The following is a 23,920-nucleotide window of genomic DNA, read 5'->3' as shown; positions in this document are numbered from 1 at the left end:
TAATATATCATGTTAGGATAGTATTGCTACTAATCTTGTCATCTTATAATCTAGATTACTTCATTTGTAAAATCATGCATAGATAGGATGCATTTCATGCTAAAATAAATCTAAAGCATCCCTCGTTCTTGCATTCATCATCCCTAAGTCACTTTTCTCAGTGATCTGAGAGAAAAGGCATTGGCTTGAGGGGCCTTGTGAGATAGAGAACCATGGAACCTACCTTGGGAAGTTGAGTCATTCTTCATGACTCCATAACTTGCACCAAGAAGTCCTGTGGGTGTGTGGACAAGTCTCTTTGGAAACATTTTTCACATTTTAAGTTTTATTGACCCGCTTTTCCCGAACACATTTCTGGCGCCCACCGTGGGGCTCTACCCCATTAATCAAATCGGTTTTTAAATATAATCACTTTTACAGGTATGGAGGAAACATGAATTAGCGCATAGGGAACGACCCTTAGTGCATCTAGTTAATCTTCCAGCACATCCTGCTCACTGTTTAGCACATGGGACTCATTCCCTAGTGCGGGAAGACCATACCTTAGCACATCAACTTTACTAACATTTTCATGTAGGTCTCGGTGCGGAAAAACAATAGAGAACCACATCTTGAAACTAGTTCAGTGCATCGGGTCTGTCCAATAGCGCATCCCAGTTATCTTGTAGTGCGTACAGTCCTTTCTATAGCGCATCGCAGACAGAGGAAAAAATTAAAAATTGTAACCGAATTTAAAGTTAGACTTGTTGAAGTCCACAAAAGCTAGTATTTTTCCTAACTACTTTGGTGGGTATTTTACAGGGTTTTCTAACATCTTATTGCAAGGAGGAGCTTAATGTTATTTTAGGATTATAAATAGTTTAAATTTTTACTAACTTATTTAAGTTAGTTAAAATTTAAAGTCTTTTTAGTTCTTGTTAAATAAAAATGAACTCACCTTGTTTGGGCTATAAAAAGAACCACAAAACAAACTTTCCTTTCTTTTCTAGGAGAGAAATTTTCAATTGGGTTTTAAAAAGAACAAAGCAATTTTTCCATTTTTACAAACAAAGGTGTTTAAAAAGAACTTCACCATCCTTTGGTGCATAAAAGGATCCACTTCAAGTGTTTGCAAAGTAAATAATCACACATGTCCAAAAGTCATTTACAACTAAAGAGGGAATATCTTCCCCTTTCAATTGATTTCTTTTGTTGACTAGAAATCGAATTCACTTTGTTGACCAGTTCTTTTTCATAGATCGAAAAATCATTTGGATAAAATAAACACCATGTTTTTGTGGAGCAACACTTCCATATAGATTTAGCAAATCATTGCCTTGAAAGATAAAAATAACCTTGTTTGTCTTGTCTCGAAAGTGGAAGGAATATGCTCTCCCCTTAACTGGGTGATCAAAAAACCAAACCACTCTTATGCTTTCAATCATATTGCATTAAATCCTTTAGCAGGTTTGCCTTCCTGAGGGATTGAAAAACTCTTAAAGCCATTTTTTGCCAGTGTGAAGGGAACGACCTAAGTGGGAAAATAGCTTTGAAGCCAAGTGTTCCAACCCACTATAATCAAAAGTGGAAAGTGATGAAAGTTCTTTTCAACGGTTGTGCGCAGTGATTAGCCTTCCCCCAGTATCCTTGAGATATGTAAAGCCTTTGTTCTAAAGGTTGGGAAGCCTCCTGAGGGAGTTTATCACTGATGGCCGAATAGGAAGCCTGATTACGAACTTTAGCATAGAAACTTTGGTGTTGTGTCTTCATTTGTTACTTCAGAAAATCATCTATCATCACTGAAAACTCAAGATAAAATTCCAAAAATTGCAAAAAAGCAACCAAGTCAAAATACCAGGGTAGTCTAGCACATAAGAACAACCTCTTAGCGCATGGAAATCATATTTTAGGGCATTTAACCTTCAACTTGGTGCATTAAGTCTTAACATTAATGCTTCATCAGAATCCAAAACTAGCAGTTTCAAGTAGCGTGTTTTGAAAACAATTTAGCACGTTGAAGCATCAGCTTAGAGCATGGAAACCAAACTTTAGCGCGTAGAGATCCAAAGTTATCACGTCAACGGCCCATATTAGTACATAACCTTTTGAACCAAGACAAAATCAAAACAATCCAGTTAGCGCGTCATAGGGGGCAGCATAGCGCATGGGGTCTTCTCTCTACCGTATTAAGGACTTTCTGTAGCGCATTATGTCTTTGTCTTAGCGCATAGCCAAAACCAGGAAAACAGGGGGCAAAATAGAGGTTATTTTTGAAAAATTTGAAAACAATTTTAGAAGTTTTCCTTCCTCAGCCTGAACTTCATCAAACAGAAAACCAAAACAGAGTATCCAAAACTATTCTCAAAGCAAGTTTTCTGTCAAACAAAGTTGTCCAAAATCTGAAAACTAGTTGCAAGATAACACATCTCTCCTATCAAAATCAAGAAACCTCGTCACAAGTATTAAACAGGTCCTTCTATCAAACAAATTTCTATCCCAAAACACACTTTTTTTAAAACTCTAAGTTGTCAAATCGAGTTTCCATATCACGAAATCTCGTATTCCATATCATTTGACACGCTTTGTCGTGAGGGGCCATCTAAACCTTCACTTTGATAAAGTAGAACTTGAGTTTCCAAAAACAAGCTAAACTAAATCCAAAAACAAATCAAAGAAAATCATTGATCACTTGTGCATGACTAATCCTCATATTCTGAGAAGAAAGAGTATTTATCATAACATTAAGTTGAAGAAACAACAACCCAGTTCTTCAAAACTTGCCAAACGGAATAATTTTTTATACATCAATCGCCAACTCTTCAAATCTCATTGCACATTCCTTCGTCATATATGCTTGTATCTTCAAGACAAAACCAACAACTTTGACAAGGAACCATTGAGAAGTAGAGCATTCTGTCAAAAATCAGCATTCAGCCAACACCTAAATCAAGAAGGAAAGATCAATCCAACCTTCTTTCCCGAAGAGTGCATCACTTACAACATACCACGGTTTGAACCACCAACCCCTAAATTACACATCGAAGAAGAGTTCATTCCTTTCATTACAGAAAGCTTCTACTAGATGCCCACTATTACTCACTCTCAACAAAATAAACAAAGTGAAATGCAATCAGAGCCCAGCATGAATCGAATATTATCAAATCCTTTCGAGCATCCAAATCTAGAGGACACCGAAGTTTCTGAGGAACTCCTCCAAGAGTGTCAAGAAAGCACTTCATTTCAAAAACTTTTGGAAACTCATGGAAAACAACAAGGAAAAGTATCTAGTCATGGTCACAAGAAAAGGAGTTAAACTCTCTGAATAATTTGACACTGATATATTTAGAACAAGATCTCAAAATTATGATTATCAAGAACAACAAAGAGAGGAAGAAGCTCGTGATCCTAAGCAAAACATACCAGCGCAAAATATACCTGAGAAAAATATCCCTGATCAAAACATCCCAGAGCAAAACATACCATTTCACACACCTTTTCTGATGAATACTAAGAGGGGGGGGGTGAATTAGTATGCCAAAAACTACTACACTAAAACACTTACACAGTCTAAAGATAAACCAGTAAAGCAGTCTGACAGTCAAACCGGTTACCACACATGCAAACCAAAATGCGAATAAAACATTCACCCACAAAAGCAATACAACCATAACACAGGATATTTGACATGGAAACCCAACTGGAAAAAACCACGGTGAGATGGAACTCACAAGTCACTATCTGTAGAATAGAAACCAAACCGGTTAAGGTCTTACAATGTTCTTCACCAAAATAGATCCTATTAGGAATCTCAATCTCTGTTAGGAGATAAGTCCGATTAAAGAATACCTTGTTAGAGGATTTTAGATTCACATGTGTGAACCACCTTGTTATAGGATTTTGCAAAGGCTTTGAGGCCTACCCGGTTAAGGGCTACAGACTTGTCAAAGATGTGAGTAATCAACAAGTGTTTGATATATCTAATAGCACAAACTACTTGGTTAGATCCAGTATTGCTCACAGCTAATGCATTCAAGCATTACTTCAGTCTTTTCTCTCTCTCTCACAGTTACCACTTGATCTTCTCCGATAAGGTCGTTCTTAACTTCTACCTCAAACCCTAGCTCAACATTAACCCTTTTTAGCAACAACTTAAAAAACCCTAGACATGATGTCCTTTTAAAGGAATCTGGTTTCATGTCGGTCCAATAGGATTACATTACAATTTCCTAGGTTCAATGAATCTAGACATACTCAGTAACACGACACAAGAATCACCGTCAATGTGTCGGCACCGTCAAACAATCGGTGGATTGGTAACTCATCACAAAATGTCGGTTGGTAACTCATCACAGAGTATTACCGGTTCATACAAAATACCGGTTGTCGGTTTGTCACAAATGAAGACTGGTAAGAATGTGTTGTGTCGCTTTGCTCCCTCGTACCGCTTGTGATCTGCGAACCACTTGGGGTCAACATGCCGCTTCAGACCGAGAAACACATTCTGCAAAATCACTAATCTAGAGACTAGTATGCAATATACTAGTTGCAACAAATACCAGTTGAGTATGAGCTCATACATAGAAAGGGGATCTCAATACAAGTGTGTGTCCATCAATGACAATCACAACATAAACATCAAAAATGCCAACAATCTCCCCCTTTGGCATTGATGGCAACACTTAGGAAAATAAAATTTTGACATCTAAGTGTTTTACAACAAAAAACTTGCCATTAACAAAATTGCTCCCCCTAAGCATATACACTATCCCTTAATCAACAGAGTGTATAGCAATTTTGCATTCAGAGCATAATCATCAGAGCATATAACATATATCACAGCATATATCAAAATTTCAAAATAGATACTTCTCCCCCTGATAAACTTCTCCCCTGATATATCAAAATTTCAAAATTGTAAAAACAAAAACCAAATATACTTCTCCCCCTTTGCCAACAATGACAAAGTACCGCTGAAAAACTTGTTTCCATATATAAAAGAGTTTATGACAATAATGAATAATACTTGTCAAAAACTGCTTTATAGTCCTGCAAAAATTGTTTCATGGAGAGGGACCAGGACTCAAGTAAGGAGGTTGCCACTTCCTTCTCTGTCTGCATCTGTGATACCTATTCCTCCATGGCATCTATTGTGCTCAATTCCTGTGTGACTGTCAGGGCCTCCAGGTTTAGATAACACTTCTGAAGAATTTGCAATCGTGGGTGTAATACCAGTTGAATTTCCTACAAATCCCTAGACCGTGTGTTGATCTCTTGCTCCATCTCGGCTGACTGGATCTGGAACCGGTGAACGGTTTGCCCATATGCTGCAAAGGAGTCATAAGGAGTCTTGAATGTGCCCAAGTAGGACTGTAAGTCCGTTTGAAGCTGTTGCTTCTTGGCTAGCACATCATCACATAACAGATGAGGTTGACAGATTTTGCTGAGTAGCAAGTTTCCCACATCCAAGGCATTCCTTATGTCCTTTTGATCCTTTAGCAGTTCAGTCCTAAGCTCATTCAACTTCTTCACTAGAGCAACATTAAGAGCCTTTTGGTGTTATTTCTTTACATTGGCCTCTGCTGCTTCTTCTAGACTCTGCACCTAATCATCCACTACAGTACACAGAAGTTTGAGTTGTGCTAGTGATGAATCAGTGTCAGGAAGATTAGTACCGGGGATTAAACCGGTAAGTGTGTCTACAGCCGCCTGAATAATATCTTGTTCTCTTTTCCTTCGAATGCCTTCAAGGCGCTCTTGGGCAACCTTGATGCTCTGCATAAGCTCAGACTACTTGCAGATTGGAGATCAATGGGGCTTGAGATAGTAGCCGGTTTGGCTTGGCTACCGGTTGCCTTAGCACTTTCCATCCGTGTGGTCTTCATTGCTTCAATGGTCTTGTTTGCTTCTTCCTTCTTTTTCTTCTCCTTCTCTTCCTTTTCTTTCTCTCTCTTTTTCTTCTCTTCCTCTTCCATCTTCTTCTTCTCTTCTTCTTCTTTCTGGTTCTGCTCTGCTTCTACTTTCTTCTTTGCTTCTTCTTCCTTCTTCTTCTGTGCTTCCTCTTCTTTCTTCTTCTTCTCTTCCGCTTCCTTCTTCTTACGTTCTTCCTCTTCCTTCTTCGTCTTCTCCTCTGCTTCCTTCTTCTTCTTTTCTTCCTCTTCCTTCTTTTTCTTCTCCTCTTCTTCCTTATCCTCTTCTTTCTTTTTCCTTTCATCCTCTTGCTTCTTCTTTTCTTCATCTTTCCATTTCTCCTCTTCCTCTTTTCTCTTCTCTTCCTCTTTCTTCTGTTTCTCATATTCATCCTTCTTCTTTTTCTCTTCCTGGTATTTTGCCGCTTGTTGTGTGTCCATAGCTTGTTTCCCACCCTGATCGGCCTGTTGCCCCTGTTAAGTACCCTTAGAAGGTATGTCCTGAGTGACATCATCTACATCCAGGGCATCGACATCGATGGTGTCAATTGGTTCTTCCACCAAGGTTCCTTCCTCATCAAAGACCTGATAGCATGGGCCATGTGCTGATGTGTATCTTTTTCTACATCATCAACTCTCCCCTCCAACAACCAAAATCTTCTTCTCCTTGTGAAGAAGAGACCTTTATTTTGATCCAGGCATCAAACAATTTTGAATTTGAGAGTTCGGGGAAGTACTGTGCAAAAACTTTCTCCCTAATCTCCTGTTCCTTTTCAATGGCAATGTGCCATTTGTTATCCAATGCCTTAAATAATGAATCCGGTGTTTGAGATTTAATCTCTGATGGTGACCGGTCATTTTTACATAAATAAAGAATGATTTCCTGTAGTACTTCATCTTTTTCCTCACTATTGAATTCATCATAATAATCTATTAAATCATGAAGTAACTTTCTCCTAATATTCTTTACTGTTCTTTAACAATGTGTCAAAGGTTTGTAAGAGGAGATATCTATATTTACCGGTGCAGATGCTACCGGTTCATTCTTCTTCATCTTCTTGGTCTATCTAGCCTTCTTTGGCTATTCATCAGACTCGGTTTCTTCGGAGTCCGGTTCATTTGCCTTAGTCTTCCTCTTTCTTTTGAAGACTTTTGCCGGTGTTACCTCCGGTTTCTTCTTTGCCAGTGACCGCTTGGTCACTCTTGGAGTCGCAATGGTAGCCGGTGCTGATGCTACAGGCATTGCCTTAGCTTTCTTAGCTGCCAGTTCTTTTCCCTTCTTCACCGATGGCTCTTCAACCGGTGCAATCCTCTCCAAGTAGGTTCCAGTTCTCTTAGCCTTTGGATCAAGAGGCGAGGAAATAAGGGTTGAAGCATACCCTTCCAGCATGTCAAATATGACCTCATAGCCCATAGGCTCCACTTCCTCCATTCTAGGCTCAACAGCCTCCATTAGACATTTGTCCACCTGAATAGTGAAACAGATGTCATCTTCGTATTTCTTCACTATGTCACCTAAGATTCTTACCCTCTGACTCATCTTTCTTTTGAACTCATCAAAGTATTTGTTCAGTACCTCAGGGTAGCCAATTCCAATGGCTTGCACACTTTCCTTTATCTGCTTGGTTACCAGTTGGTTAGGTGACCACTGGACATCTCCTACACCCGAAAAGTAGCCTTGGAAATAAAAGAACAACCCTACCAGTAGTTGTCCAAACTTAAACCTCAGTGAGTTGTCCTGCTTGATTGCCTTAAGATTTAGCAAGAGTTGCCTCTGCATGCTGATGCATAAATCAAAAGATGCATCCTCTTTTATCATTCGGTAAGCGGCATTTACCACTACAGCAGATACAGAATTAATCCTGTTGGCTGAGAATGTTCTGTATCCAATCACCATGCATGCGTATTTCACCAGATCATCCTTGATAGGATTGACTGTCATGCCCCGTGAATCACTTGTTGAACCGGTGAGCTTGGTCATTTTTGTTTTGCTCACTTTTCTCAGGGCTAGCACTTCCCCTGTGTTGCAGAAACTGGTGACTACATGAATTGCCTAAGGCGTGATATCATGCATCCTCTCTAGGTACATCTTGTCACCATGGACTCTGCTCAAGATGATCCTGATGTGATCCTTTGTGAAGTCTTCCAGGAAATATACTGTGTTGTGGAATTTCTTCTTCTCTATGACACTAAATTTTGGTTTGATCCTTTTGTCCTTTCCGCAAAATAGACCTAACTGAGTATGAATGGCTAAAGACCCTAGGTCTTCTATTTTGCAATCAATATAATCGGAAATTCCTTCTTCGACTATGACTCCAGCTGGAACTTGTGACAAAGCATTATACTTGGACTTCCTCTAAATGAAACTTTCTGACTCAATGGATGTACTTGAACTGGTATGAGATGCGGAAGCCATTGAAGAGTATTTCAAGAACACAAAAAATACCTTTCAAATACAAATTTAGGGTTTCCTGATTCTACTTCACTTCACTCTCCGTCGAATGCCAAATCACCACTTTGTGTTCTCCACTACCGCTTGCAAACTAGATTTGAATCTCTTTCAAGGTTATCCAATTTCTTGAAATCTAAGCTCAAATCGCCTTTTCTTCTCTCTGCACTTGAAAAATTTTCTTCGCTCGAAAACCGATAGTGAGAAATGATTTGAAAAATGCATTTATACATGTCTCTCACCTACTGTCATTAATGCTCCTCTATTAGGGGGTAAACCCTAATTTTCCTTTTTACCATTTCCGGTCTTCTTCCAAGTGACAGGTATAACATACCGGTTAAGGTCTTTTACCGGTGTCAACTGGGGGTTCGTAAGCATTTCGTCGTTTGCTCCCCCTAAGCCTTTGAGGCTTAGTTTTCCAGTTCTGATATTTCCACACTAGGTGCAGAAACTGGTTCCTCTTCTGACAATATTGGTTTCTTCTTCCATGTTTTCTTCATGTCTCCTTGAACTTTTTCAACATCTATTACTCCTTCCTAAGTGACCGGTATATCATCAGATATACTTTTTCTGCTTCTACAGAATCTTGCAATGTGACTCGATTTGTTGCAGTGATAGAAAATAAGTCCATGTGCTCTCCAAGGTCCATTGTACATGTTTCCATTCTTCCTTCTACATGTTGTAGCAATGTGACCATGACCATGACAGATCATACAACTTTCTCTCCATCTGGTTGTCGCTTGATGACCACCGCTTCTTGACTGATGATTGAAGACATTAAACTGGTTGTGGTTTCGGTTCATAAAAGGTTCAGGACCAGTTCCTTGGGTCCTCTGAGGATATTTTCCATTGTTATCCATTACAGACCTGCATTCAAATGCTCTATGCCCAAACTTGTTGCATGCATAACAATGACCATTGAACTTATTGGATCTAGGTACATTGTTGATAAAATAAGGAAAATTATTGTAGGCTTTGCTCCTACATACATTGGCAGTGTGTTCTTCTTTAAGACAGTTAAAGCAAATAGGTTTGAATTTTTGCTTACCTTTTCCTTTGAGTGTCGGTTGCTTCTTTGATGCTTCAGCATTTGTTCCTGAGGATTCTCCTTCCTCATGTCCAGAAAAACCAAGACCATTGGTATTCTTTGCCGGTCTGGATGACTCAAGCTTTTGCTCTAGTTTGACTGAACTTTTGCCAAACTTAGCAAGTATTTCCTTTGACTCAAAGAGTTCTTTGGAAATAGCAGTGTTTGTCTCCATAAGACTTGCATTTTCAGAGATGGCAATGTTCAGTTCTCCTTGCATGTCTTCTTTTTCCATTCTGCTCTCATGAAGGCAAGCAGTTAGTGCACTAATCTCATGTTTCAACTTGGAGATCTCACGATCTCTGTCCTTTACTAGATCTTCCGCTTTTCTCCGGTTCTCAAGCTCTTGACTAAACCGAATAGTCAGTCCTTCCAACTCCTTTCTCAGATTGGAGTTTGAATCATTCAGCTTATTCACTTCAGTAATCATGGCTTCCATGTTAGCTTCATCTTCAGAACTACTTTCAGATAGTTCCATTAGCCTCTCTGCATGTTCTCTTCTTTTTGCTTGAGATGTCTTGTATTTGACCATAAGATCATCATAGGCTTGCTCAGACTTAGTGAGCTATTGAGTAAGTTCCCTCAAGGTGTATTCCCCCATATCTCTTTCCAAGTGGTTAAACTTATAGAAAGGTAGGCTCTGATACCAATTGATGAATAATAAGAGGGGGGGGGGGGGGGTGAATTAGTATGCCAAAAACTACTGCACTAAAACACTTACATAGTCTAAAGATAAACCGGTAAAGCAGTCTGACAGTCAAACCGGTTACCACACATGCAAACTAAAATGCGAATAAAACATTCACCCACAAAAGCAATACAACCATAACATAGGATATTTGACGTGGAAACCCAACTGGGAAAAACCACGGTGAGATGGAACTCACAAGTCACTATCTGCAGAATAGAACCAAACTGGTTAAGGTCAGACCGATTAAGGTCTTACAATGTTCACCAGAACAGATCCTGTTAGGAATCTCAATCCCTATTAGGAGATAAGTCCAATTAAAGACTACCTTGTTAGAGGATTTTAGATTCACATGTGTTAACCACCTTGTTAGAGGATTTTACAAAGGCTTTGAGGCCTACCCAGTTAAGGGCTACAGACTTGTCAAAGATGTGAGTAATCAACAAGTGTTTGATCTATCTAATAGCACAAACTGCTTGGTTAGATCCAGTATTGCTCATAGCTAATGCATTCCAGCATTACTTCAGTCTTCTCTCTCTCTCTCATAGTTACCACTTGATCTTCTCTAATAAGATTGTTCTTAACTTCTACCTCAAACCCTAGCTCAACATTAACCCTTTTTAGCAACAACTTAAAAAACCCTAGACATGATGTCCTTTTAAAGGAATCTAATTTCATGTCGGTCCAATAGGATTACATTACAATTTCCTAGGTTTAATGAATCTAGACATACTCAGTAACACGACACAAGAATCACCATCAATGTGTCGGCAGCGTCAAACAATCGGTGGATTGGTAACTCATCACAAAATGTTGGTTAGTAACTCATCACAGAGTATTACCGGTTCATACAAAATATCGGTTGTCGGTTTATCACAAATGAAGACTGGTAAGAATGTATTGTGCCACTTTTCTCCCTCGTACCGTTTGTGATTTGCGAACTGCTTGGGGTTGACATGCCGCTTCAGACCGGGAAACACATTCTGCAAAATCACTAGTCTAGAGACTAGTATGCAATATACCGGTTGAGCATGAGCTCATACATATAAAGGGGATCTCAATACAAGTGTGTGTCCATCAATGACAATCACAACATAAACATCAAAAATGCCAACATTTTTAGCTTAGAACTAGTACAAGGGAAGAACCCTTCCCTCGACAAAATAAGGCGCCTTTGATTGCTCTCACTCAACAAATGCAAATGTTGCAAAGACAAATGCAAGACATGCAACAAGGGACAATAGTACGATACTCCTTGACTGAAATTTGTCCTTATCCTTTTGACAGACGGTTAAACATGGTACCTTTTCCCCCAAACTCAGATATTCCTAAATTTGATAAATATGATGGGAAAAGCAATCCTCGTGATCATGTTCAGGAATTTTGTACCATGAGTCTCGAATTCACCCATGATGACACCTATTTGATGAGGTTATTCCCAAGAAGCTTGGGAGGACAAACAATGGAATGGTTATCCAAAATGACACCCCCTATCAGATCATTCGATGAACTAGTCAACAAATTCATAACTCAATATTCCTACAATATTCAACATGATATCACTATGCTAGATGTTTGTAACACCAATCAGAAAAACAATGAAACATTCATGGTATTCCTTCAACGTTGGCGGCGTATGGTTTCGAGATATCCTCGAGATGTACCTGAAAAAGAAAAGATGGAAATTTTTATTGACAACTTGAATAGTGAGATGAGTTACATACTCAAACTTCAATGCATACCATCTTTTGCCAAATTGATCAAAAATGGCATCCAAGTGGAGGAGGCATGTGTCAAGAAAGGAACATTGAAATTATTCAAAGAAGGAACAAATTCATCCAACTACAACAACCAAAACAACAACTTAGATAAATCCAGATTCTAGACAAGAAACAAAAACACTAGAAATGAAGGAGGAAATGAATTAAATGATCCAAAATCCAAGTAACCCATGCAAGCATTATCAGGTAATCCTCAAGCTACAAAGAATCTCAAAGGTGCTAACCAAGGTACTAACACTTATGCACCGAATAGCAATCAAGATAAACTCAACACAAGCAACACCAACAATACCCAAAACAATAACACCAATCGAGGACCTAATCCAAACTCACAAGGTAATGCAAACAACTTTCCAAAATGCATTTACACACCACTGGGACAGTCACTGGAGTCGGCATTCAAGGAACTCCTGGCAAAAAAAATTATCTCACAACAAGCAATCAACAACTTTGAACCACAAATCAAACCACCCTGGTGGAATGATTCACACTTTTGTGATTTTCATCGCAGCAAAGGTCATCAAACAAATGACTACATGAGATTGAAAAACATTGTTCAAGACATCATTGATAGAGGCGATTTAACAGTCGATGGTCTCAAACAAAATGGTGACCATGGAGCCTTTAAAACTCCTCTTCCGAACTACAACAAGGATGGAGCTTCAAACTTGAACGATACATGCGGAGCTCGTACCAATCACATATACAATAACACCAACAATTATATATCAACTAAGGACAATCAAGTAAATGTCATCACAATCAGAGACAAGTGTGAACATGAATCTGTCAACGTAACAACCAGAGCTCAAAAATATGTCTTGAAGGGGCATATGTAAATGGCAAACACCATACCCAAAATTCAATATGATCTAGTCAGTCAACTGCGCAAAACTCCTGCTCAAATATCTATACTGGGCTTGCTGAAACTTTCACCAAAACACAGACATCTTGGAACAAGCGTTATTGGAAACAAATGTACCTCAAGATCTGGATGCTGACAAATTCCAAGCCATGGTAGCCCATATGACAGGGCCTCATAATCTCACTTGTTCTGAGCATGGTAATATCTCATTAAGTCATCCACACAATACTCCACTACACATTGAAGTCTTGGTCTATAAGCATCGAGTCAAAAGAGTATTAATAGATGGAGGAGCTGGACTCAATATCTATAACTTGAAACTTATCTGTGCATTAGGCTTCTCTAAGAAATCTATTGATCCATGCAAAAATATCACTATCAAAGCATATGATGACGAAGAGAGATCATCCAAAAGAACAGTAATGTTGCCAATTCAAGTGGGACCAATACAAAAGGACACTATGTGCCAGGTCTTAGATATAGAGCTCACATACAATATCTTGTTGGGTCGGCCTTGGATACATGAAATGCAAGAAGTACCTTCTACTTATCATCAGTGTGTTAAGCTCCCCTATAATGGGTAGAATATTTCTATATCAGCAGACCATAATCCTTTTCAACATTGTAATTCTATGGGAGCAGCCCAAGACAGCTTGGTTCCACATAGTAGAGAAAAACAAAGTTATTCAGCACAAGATCTTCAGCAAGAAAAGTCTACATCACTATCTATGGATTTCAAACAGAAGATGAAAATCAAAGAGCAGGGCATGGGAGAATACTCTTTGGAGCCGTTATGTTTAGCCCATTTACCAGTATCACCTAAATCTCATGGATTACCTACAACATCAACACATCAAGCGACACAACCCACCACCAAGTTTGATGGCACTCTAGCACACAAATCAGAGGAGAAAGACATCCTTAGTTGGTTGTATAAAGATGAGGAAGAAGACACAGCTGCTACTATGGAAGTAGCTATACCAACATACCTGTATGGAAAAGGTTACCTAATCATGCAACACATGGGATACAATGGCAAAGGACCTATCGGTAAGCGTCAAGAAGGCGTCACAGAACCAAAACAAAACAGGATTGGGATATGAACATATTCTACCACCAAGGAAGACACCAAACAAATACCAAAAACCTCAGTGGAAAGCAAAGAAGAAATACAAGGACTCCTGGCAGGAGGCACTATTTGAGTCAGCTGAGACAATACACAAAGAACGTGAAAATCAAGAACAAAAGCAATATCAAAGGAAGCCCATCAAACAAAAGAAGGAAACATCTACTACAGAAGCACATCATATTCAAGAACCAATATCCAAAAAAGAGGAATCACCTCCTGATAACATCATTCCTCCCCAAGGAGAGACAGTATATGAACAAATGCAAAGAGTGGAAGCAAGATCCGATACAGAATCAGAGAAAACTATCAAACTTGTATCAATCATCAAAGACATGTTCTCACCCTACAACATACCCATCCACAACACTGCCAAAATATTGGATACTACCTCTAAGACTAATTCCAATGAATATGAATGGGGTAGTTGTTCTAATGATACTAAAGATATTGATGCAAATGACAGTCATACACCCATCCCTCAAGAAGAAAACGGCACAGAATCTAGACCACTTGAATTTGGTCCACAAAATATCTATGACGCCAAGGAAAACGAGCAACGACATTACAAGCAAGTCTACACAGAAGATGATACCATTGAAGACCTCGATGAAATCCTTAACTTTTTCAATACCCCAGCCAACCACGATGATACATCTATCCTAACTCTTACAGCAACTGAACTTGATCCACCTAATGACTCCTTACCACTTGTCTTTCTTGACCTCATAGACTAGGATGAACCTGAAACTCATGATATACCAATTTTCCCAAACGATAAATCCATTATCCATTACTTGTGTACCGTTAACCCGAAAACAGACTCTACCAGTAAATAAGTCAACGACATCTGCAATCAAGGCAGTGCCAATTCTCTCAGTCGCAAAAATTAACAACATAAAAGATATACTATTGAAAACCAGTCAATGGCAGCAATAGATCACAAAAAAGTAAAAATAAAGGACGCATCTGAGGGTGAAAACCTTTTTAAGGCACCTAAAGATGAGAGACTTGACACTCTTCCCAAGCATTATCATGAGAGATCACCTATATTGATTGAGCCCACTCAATCAATCAACATTGGTACTACAGAAGCAACCAAAAATATACACCTTGCAGAATCTTTGATAGAGGAAGAAAGATCAGAGTTTATCAAATTTTTTAAAGAAAGCAAATCAACTTTGCTTGGTCATATGCAGATATGTCCGAGATTGATCCATAATTAATCATGCATCACTTATCCATTACTCCAGGAGCTAAGCCAGTCAAGCAAAAATTGCAAAAGATGAATCCACATGTAGCACTCATGGTCAAAGTTGAGCTGAAGAAACTATTAGATGTCGGATTCATTCGACCTATTGACTATGCTGAATGGATTTCCAACATCGTACCAGTATCCAAACTAGATGGCAGTATCAGAATCTCCACTGATTTTAGAGATGTCAACAAAGCCTGTCCCAAGGATGACTTTCCTTTACCCAGTATCGACATAATTGTAGACCTCACAGCAGGCCATGCAATGCTATCACTAATGGACAATTTTTCAGGCTATAATCAAATCAAGATAGCCCCAGAGGATCAAGATAGAATAGCATTTACCTGTCCCTGGGGACCATACTGTTGGAATGTCATGCCTTTGGCTTAAAGAATGCAGGAGCAACTTATCAACGAGCAATGACAACAATATTTCATGACATGATGCATACCTTCATGGAAGACTATGTGGATGATTTACTAGCCAAATCATTCACCAGGGTAGAACATTTAAGCATCTTAGAAAATATTTTTGACAGATTGGAGAAGTTCCAAGTCAAGCTCAACCCTAAGAAGTGTGTCTTTGGGGTTACATTAGGAAAGTTACAAGGTTACATAGTTTCCGCTAAGGGTATTGAAGTGGATCCAACAAAGGTATAAGCCATTATGGAAATGCCACCACCAAAGAACATCATCCAGCTCAGATCTCTACAAGGATGGCTCCAATCAATCAGGCGATTCATTGCTCAACTAGCAGATAAAAGTCTCACGTTCAATCATTTGCTACATAAAAATGAACCATTCAGATGGGAAGCAAAATGTGTGGAATCATTCTATCAAATCAAGGAATATCTAATGAACCCACCAGTTCTAGTACCACCAATAGCAAGGAAGCCACTCATTCTCTACATTTCAACAACAGATATATCACTAGGGGCATTGTTAGCACAAGAGGATCAACGGGGCAAGGAGCGAGCTATATATTACATCAGCAGGACATTGAATAGATATGAACTAAACTATACATTCATTGAGAAGGCTTGTCTAATAGTGGTATTTGCCTCTCAAAAATTTTGACACTATATGCTAACTCACACAATCAAGCTAGTTGCAAAAATTGATCCTCTCAAATATTTACTCAGCAAAGTAGCTCTTATAGACAGATTGGCTAAATGGGTCATGATTCTCAGTGAATTTGATATGCACTATACAGAACGATGAGCTATCAAAGGACAAGCAATCATAGATCAACTGGTTGAAGCACCACTACCTAGAAAACAACCTATGGAGATCGAATTTCTGGATAGGGACGTTCTTTCTATTTCCACCACATAATGGACCCTATACTTTGATGGATCCTATATGCAACATGGCTCAGGTGCTCTCATTCTGTTCATCACTCCTAAAGGGCACACCATACCAAGATCATATAGACTCATGTTTCCATGCACAAATAATGTTGCTGAATATGAGGCGCTGGTTATAGGCATCAAAATGGCCGTAGAATACAGAATCATAGAATTAAGAGTCTACGGAGATTTGCAACTAGCCATCAATCAAATCAACAATGACTACCAGATGAAGGATGACAAGCTGCTACCATACAAGTGAATGGTGGATGATTTTAAACAATATTTTGCACACATCACCTTCGAGAAAATACCAAGATTGGACAACAGAGCAGCCGATGCAATGGTTACTATCGCTTCACTCCTGCAAATTCCAAAGCAACAAAATCATTATGAGTTTCTGGTAGAGCAACTGTTCTCCCCAGCCTATGACCATTCTGATTCCCATGTTATCTATGCCTTGACTAGTTCTGAATCTCTATTATATGGACCGATATACGACTATCTTAAGAACAATATCCTACCCATTGACCTACCCGCAACCAAAAATGCAACTTTATCCTGCAAGTCGCCCGCTATACTCTCACTGCTGATACTTTGTACCGTCGAGGTCTAGATGGTACTCTTCTTCGTTGCCTTGATCGTAATGAATTTGACTCCTCTTTACAAGAGCTTCACGAAGGTATCTATGGCACAGATTCAAGTGGTCCTACTCTTGCTAAAAAACTTCTAAGAATGGGATATTACTGGCCGATAATGGAAAAAGACTCTTATCACTTTGCAAAGAAGTGTCCTAAATGCCAAATCCATGGCAGTCTTATACATGCACCAGCACAGGAACTGAGCCCATTCACAACATCCTGGCCCTTTTGCTAGTGGGGACTGGACTTAGTTGGCAAAATTCATCCTTCATCTTCAAATGGACACAATTTCATTATAACTGCAACAAAATATTTTACCAAATGGATTGAAGCAATCCCCATGACCACACTGACTGGGAAACAAATTGCCTCTTTTATCCTTAATTATCTAATCTGCAGATATGGCATTCCAAGCTCCATCATCACCGATAATGGACGACCTTTCAAGAATCAAGATGTGCGAGAACTATGTGAAAAATTCAAAATCCAACATTGTTTCTCTACACCTTAATACCCACAGGGAAATGATCAAGCAGAAGCATCCAACAAAAGAATATTGAAAATCCTAAAGAAAACAGTGAATGATGCAAGAAAAGATTGGCATGTACAACTTAATCCAGCACTTTGGGCATACAGAACTAGCATCCGCACACCTACGAGAGCTACACCATATTCATTGGTATATGGCTCAGAAGCAATTTTACCCCTGGAGGTAGAAATTCCATCTCTTAGAGTCTTTTTAAAAGGCCTAATTCTAGATGAAGAGTATCGAGTCAACTGACTCCAAGAGCTAGAACTTCTAGATGAAAGATGCCAACGTGCCTACACTCATCTCAAAGCATATCAGCAATGCATGTGCAGAAGCTACAACCACAAGGTCATTCCCAGAATTTTTAAAATTGGTGACCTAGTCCTTAAGGAAAATCCTAGAAATCAGCAAGATCGAGAAAAGAAAGGGAAATTTAAACCTAACTAGTTAGGTCCCTATGTCATCATATCAGCCTATGGATCAAGTGCTTATCAAATAACAACTTCAAAAGGAGATGTGCTCAATGAACCCACTAACAGCATCCATCTGAAGAAATACTACACTTGAGCAGTCTAAGACACGGAAAAGTCAGAAAAATAAAAAAATATCAAAAATCAAGAAAAAGCAAATAAAAAGGTACAATAAAAGCAACTGGTCAAAACCTGGCAACAAGCGCTATTGTGAGAGGACAACTCCTCTGTCTATATTTTGCAGTTATATCCATAGTTAAGCACTATCGACCATCACCCAACATTTTATCACAATATCCATCCAAGACATACTTAGAGTAGTCACTATCTTGGTTTATCCACATATCCTTTTGCCGCATCTCACCATGGCTTGGTAATCACTGTACATATCCACGTTAAGAGGCACATTCAGCTAGGGGCAGAATTGATCAGAACTTGCAGCACATTGAAGATGTCAAAAACTTGTAGCAAACTCAGAACATCATATCCAGTAAACAAAACTCAAACAATCACAAAAACCACACATTGATCACTTTACAGGATTCACAAAATATGATGGATGATTTTCTGAAGTATCAAATGTTGCATCTTGCATAAATTTTTTACTATTTTTGCACTTAAACTTTTTGAATTATTGGATCCTCTAGAGAAAGTCGTGGGGAATTCAATATTTTTTTTAGCTTTCTGTCTGTGAGGCGATCATTTGTACTGTGCAGATACTTGTCTCGAGACATGATTCAAAGCATATCACTGAAGACATGATTGCACATTGCGCATACAAATGGTTTAATCTTGTTTGTTTGTATGCAATCTGCACTTAGGTCATCCTAGTTCAATTATACCTTGATGCTTGTGCTATCATGCAAAATCAAAAATCATGTAAATTTTTCTCAGGTCATTATGGTTCAATTATACCATTATGCTTGTATAAATTTTCAACATATCCCAAACAAATCAATGCTCAATTATGATACCTACAAAGGAAGCAAAAACTTGTGACTATACAGGGATGACGAATGCAGAATGAGGATGCTCAAAATTAGTTGCATATCATTTTACAATTAGTTGCATATAATTTTAATCTTGCATTAGTATCCTCATTATCATACATCTCATTTTCAAGATACATCTAACAGCATATCATATCATACATCTCATTTTCAAGATACATTTCACAGCATATCATATCATACATCTCATTTTCAAAATACATCTCATACACATCATGCATTGACACATCATATTTATCACATATCAAATCACATGCATCTAAGCATTGCATCATCGTCATGGAAAAAATAAAAAATCATATTGAAAGCATAATCCATAACACATCACATGAGGATCAAGGAAAATGGTGTCATATATATCTCAAAAATGATCAATGTACAACATATGTCATGTCTGTGCCAATATAACAAAATGATCAAAATATAATAGAGATAGCGTCTCTCAAGTATGACTATCTCCTAAAGGAGATGGTCTTGCTGCAGATGTTCCAGCACCTGGATCTCCAGGTGGATCCTATCTAGGAGGCCATGTCACACCTCTTCTCTCTGTCCTCGACCCAGTATCTCGAGATCGAATGGATCTTGATGCTATGAAACTTGGCGCTCGACGCTCCCTGGGCACCACATCCTCATAATGCCTTTTGTAGTACTCCACCTCCTTGGCTCTCAAAGCTAGCTCTCTCAAGGTGTCTCTCATTGGGCCACCTATTGTCGCTCTCTACAAACTCTCTACAAGCTCCTCTGCTCGACCCCAACACTCTATCTTTGTATCCCGCTCAGTGGTTAGTTGTATAATCTATCGCTGATGTGCTAGTAACTATGTCTGCAGATGCTGCACTAATAACTGCAAGGACCTAATCTAAGCATCCTTAAGGTACGTCAGAATCCGCATCTGCAGGGGTACCTGTGAAGGGGTACCCCCTATCCCTCTACCCGTCCTCAATGCTGGTGGAGGTAAAACATCAGACCTCCTCCTCTGGGTCGTTCGTCTAAAATCATCATGCCCTCCCACTGCCGCTATCACCTCTCCAAGCCTCTCCTCACCCCCAGCTCTAATGGCCAAACCTCCTCTCCCTCTATCCACCATAGCCCACTGCACTACTCTCTCAACCTGTATCCCTTTGTCACCACCATCTCCACCCCTATCTCCTCTCCTCCCCCGATCCAATCTCCACCTATCCCCTCACTGACCTCGGCCACCTACTCCACCATCTACACCATCGCCTCCTCCACCATCACCACCTCCCTCATCCACCTCCTCACTAGCCTCTCCCCATCTCCCTAGCCTCTCAAGTTGATCATCCTCATCATCATCAAAAGCGGGAATCATCTCCATTGGATCTAATATCCTAGCCACTGCACGTGTTGCAAAGAGTGCTGCAAACTCATCAGTCATCCCTGTATCCACTATCTCAGGGGCATAGTCCCATATCTGGCTGGCTAAGTGAAAGAACTCCTCAACTCTCACCCCACTATCAATAGTGGGTCCCCACTCTGGAACATCCTATTATCGTCGAGCATAAAAACATGCTCCTTGTGGTATCCCTTGTTGTCGACCATACTGTCGCGACACTCGAATATGCAAGAATCTCTCAATAACAAAGGGCGTCCGCACTATCAGATATTTGGACATGTATACATAGGGCATCTCCATCCCATCCTCTTCCCATACCTCACAACCTATATATGGTCGCCAGATGACTGTATCAATATCATCCAAAACTCTCCTCTAGTGCTCTAGTTTGCCCAGCTTACGCTGGACAACTATCCCTCGATATCCGTATGCATAAGCACACCCAACAGGCCTATCTCTATCCGTCAGTGGCTTGGCTGCAGGAATATACTCCCATGCCCATACCTATAGTAGTGCCACTCCAGCTGATAAACTGCTATTATCCAAGTACACCACCTAATGCAGATCCCTGTATAAGTGGGCTAGCATAGCTGACCCCCATGCAAATTGGCGACCCTGTGTCAGCATGTCATCCAGGACCAAACCCCTTCCTATTGCTAGTCCCTTCGACCTACGGTCAGGACATAAGAACCCACCTATGAAACCTGCTAGCATTGATGGTAGAGGAGCATAATCCAAATCTATGAACTCCTACTAGGGGATCTCATATCCACAGACTGTGTCATCCTACAGAATCTGACAAAGTGCCTCTGTCCCGCCCTCCTCTATCTGCAAATAGGGTAATAATGCACCTACCATAGGAATTTGTAGAATCCGGTAACAATCCTCAGGCATCAGTGTGATCTCACCTGTCATCAAATAAAAGGTGTTTGTATCACTATGCCACCTCTCAGCCAATGTTGTCAATAAACCCCGATTAACGATAAACCGGTGCATCTCTAACAAAGAGGATAGGCCACACCTCTCAATGATATCCCTGTCATCCTGTGTCAATTGTGGTATCAATGACCATGGTCTCAAAAATCACTCTCGCAACTAAACCACTCCAAGGCGCTCCTATCACAAAGCAAAACAAGTCCCATATCAGTTTCCTCATCAAAATAGTCATATCAAAATACAAGTCATATCAACTTGAAACTTTGAAAATCTAATCAAGTTCCACATCATATCAATCTATTTTTCATATCAAATCATATCAACTTGTAACAAAACTCAAGTTTCAGATTCATATCAACTTGTAACACAACTCAAGTTTCACTTTCATATCAACTTGTAACACAACTCAAGTTTCACATTCATATCAGCTTGTAAAACAACTCAAGTTCCACAACCATTGCAGCTTGTAAAACAACTCAAGTTCAACATATATATCAACTTGAAACAATTCATATCAAACCAAGTTCATATCCACCATCCATATCAAATCAACACCAAATCAAAAATCAACTTGAAACATTGCAAATCAAATCAAGTTATATCAAAACTCCTATTGGACAACTTATCAAAACAATAATAGAAAACACGTAGACTGACAATTCGCACCCACCCTGGCAAAAACTAGCATCAACCTACCAATTTTTCTTCATCCAAAAATCGCATGTTTCCCAAATTTTTTCCACCATGCACTAAATACTCTTATCTACGCGCTAGCCAACACCTATGCGCTACCCTGTCCTCTCAACGCGCTACACCATTTACCCTGCGTGCTAGCCTACACCTACACGCTATCCCTTTTCTCCAACACGCCCCCTAACCTACCCTAAGCGCTAAAACCCCCCATGCGCTATCCTACTTGGTTTCTGCATTGTAACCCTTCCCCGCTGCGCCAAGTCACACCTACGCGCTACCTATGCCTACCCATGCGACCCCCTAGGAACCCTATGCACTAGGTATCTCCTACGCACTACCTATTTTTCCCTATGCGCTACCCTAACTTACCGTTGCGCAATCCTAATCTTCTCAGATGCTACCCTATTTTATTGAACCCTACACGCTACGAAACCTATCGTATGCACTACGCTTTGACCCCGACACGCTAAACCGTTAAATCCGCGTGACAAAATTGAAAACATGATCAAAAATGACAAAATAAAAATCCAAAATGGGTCAAAAAGGCTGACTTACCAGTGGTCCATACGCAACAGGCCTCTGATACCTCCGAACGCGCTCGACTCGATGAGAAGCATAAGGAACCAGCATGTTGACTTTTCTCCAAGTGTCACTTTCTCCAAGGTCAACAAGCACAAATGAGAAAAAAAGAAATCACTTTTTCCCTTTTATAAGGTAAATCGAAATTAGGGTTACGTGGAGGAATGCGTAAATTGCTCGTGATGTCTCATACAACCCTACCAAACATCATTATCGGAAGATGAATCAAATCACCGCATTCAACATCGCCAAAAATTTTACAATGCAATAAAATTTATCTAATTTATCCAAAACAAATCAAATGTTCAAAATTTTGTATTCATCTCCTGAGGGGGCATTATCAACATCATTTATCAAATTTAGGGCATGACATGAACATCTTGACATGACATCACACTGATCATAACCAAATCTTGACAACACATCATTTTCTTTGAATCAACATGTGCACACATGTCACTTCAAAGAGGGGCAAAATGTGTTAGGTCCCAGAGACAACTGAGAGGGGGAGTGAATCAGTTGGCTAATAAATTTAAACCAAAACAACTTAACCAATTTACTTCTTAATACCGGTGAACCAGTCTATTATACTGGTGGACAGATTTAACAGATAATTGCAATACCAGTAAAGATTAATGCATGAAACAAAAAGACTAAGTCATCCACAACACATAACACCAATATTTGCACATGGAAACCCTGTAAGGGGAAAAACCATAGTGGGAAACCTTACCCATAATCAGATGATACTACTGCAGGTATAAGTGTACATAAATAGGGTCTACACATGCAGAAAGGCCAAGCGCCTAGAGCTCACTGCTCAAACACAAATGGGAGTCACACTGACTACAATTGGATGGTTAAATCCAATAAGAATGTACTGCTCAAAATAGCATCTTCATATGTTGGATTCAATACCGGTGTAGTTCTGATATGCTTTCACCAAAACCTAGTTTCACCTTCAAAAGATGTCTGCGTATATAGCTTTTATTAATCTCGCATATACCTTCACACAAATCCTTTTTGCATTCCATATTCAATCTTACAAATAAGACCTTACATTTATACCATAACCTAAGACCAATTTAAGTAGGTCGGCTCTACAAGATATTACAATAAAATAATTTTACAAACAATACAATATCTGATGCAATAACCGATTCAACATGTTGGCTTAATACATTTACAACAATAATTAATCATCTCCATAGCGTGTCGTGCTGA

Source organism: Cryptomeria japonica, chromosome 7 (genome assembly GCF_030272615.1).
Source record: "Cryptomeria japonica chromosome 7, Sugi_1.0, whole genome shotgun sequence".
In the NCBI taxonomy this organism is placed as follows: domain Eukaryota; kingdom Viridiplantae; phylum Streptophyta; class Pinopsida; order Cupressales; family Cupressaceae; genus Cryptomeria; species Cryptomeria japonica.
This window is presented reverse-complemented; position numbering follows the sequence as displayed.